Below are 1,055 nucleotides of genomic sequence, written 5' to 3'. Positions count from 1 at the left end.
ATATATATATATATATACGCAAATATATTAAGCATAATACACAGGGTACAAAAAAACCTGCTAACCACCATACGAAGTGTGCGAAATAAGCATACGACCACGTGGAGACGAGAAAGGGAGAAAGGAGGATCACCATTCAGGGAAACAAAAAAAAAACAAAAAAATTAGAATAATAGAAATAATGAAGTATTGGCTTCCCTATAAAGCAAGTTTATTCGTTTTGCTTTGTTTGTTTGTTTATTTTCGGTCAGTTGTCGTTCAAAAATAGTGATAGCAGTATTAATATCAGCAAAAAAAAAATGACTAAAACAAGTTCGGATAGTAAAGGTTCACGTTGGTCTTTTTTGTCTATGTGAGTTGTAAAACACAAACCGTGCGAATTTAGTAACTAATTCCTTCTCCTCCTTTACTAGACATAAACACAATTGGGTACATAAACCCGTTTTCACTAAACTCATTATTTTTTAATTCCTCCTTTAGGTCACATACTGTTATTCATTTATTTACACATTCATCAAAACTCTGTCTTTCTCTCTTTTTTTTCTTTTTCCTTACTCACCAATATCACTACCGTTTCTCTCATCAACATCTTTAGATGCGATCTCTCCAACTGATTCCTTATCGGTCCTTTTCCCTTCCCCCTCTCTCCTTTTTTTTTTCTTCCTATTCAATTTTTCTTTCTTTACTTTTTTTCTAAAAAAAAAAAAGTAAAGAACACGTCCATTTTGGTTTACATTTCGATTTTTAAAGTGATTAAAAAAAAACACACAAAAAAAAAAGGAGGAAGGGAAATGTGACTATTCTACCTCTGCGTGCAAACATGAGCCAAATATCAAAATATATTTATTGAGTATAGGCACGACAAAAGCGAAAAAGATGGCTTCAGGGGTTTCCACTAGTTAATTATTTTTTTCTTAAAAATAAAAAAAAGGAAGGCATCAACAATATAATGAAGGAACCATTGAAATTAACAAAATGAGGGATGATAATTCAGTGATTCTTCTGTTTAAAAAAAAAACACATGAGCCCGTTTGTATTTGTTTAAGTGTGAAGAT

Source organism: Trypanosoma equiperdum (genome assembly GCF_001457755.1).
Source record: "Trypanosoma equiperdum strain OVI genome assembly, contig: ctg_1411, whole genome shotgun sequence".
NCBI lineage: Eukaryota > Euglenozoa > Kinetoplastea > Trypanosomatida > Trypanosomatidae > Trypanosoma > Trypanosoma equiperdum.
Note: the sequence above shows the minus strand (reverse complement) of the source record.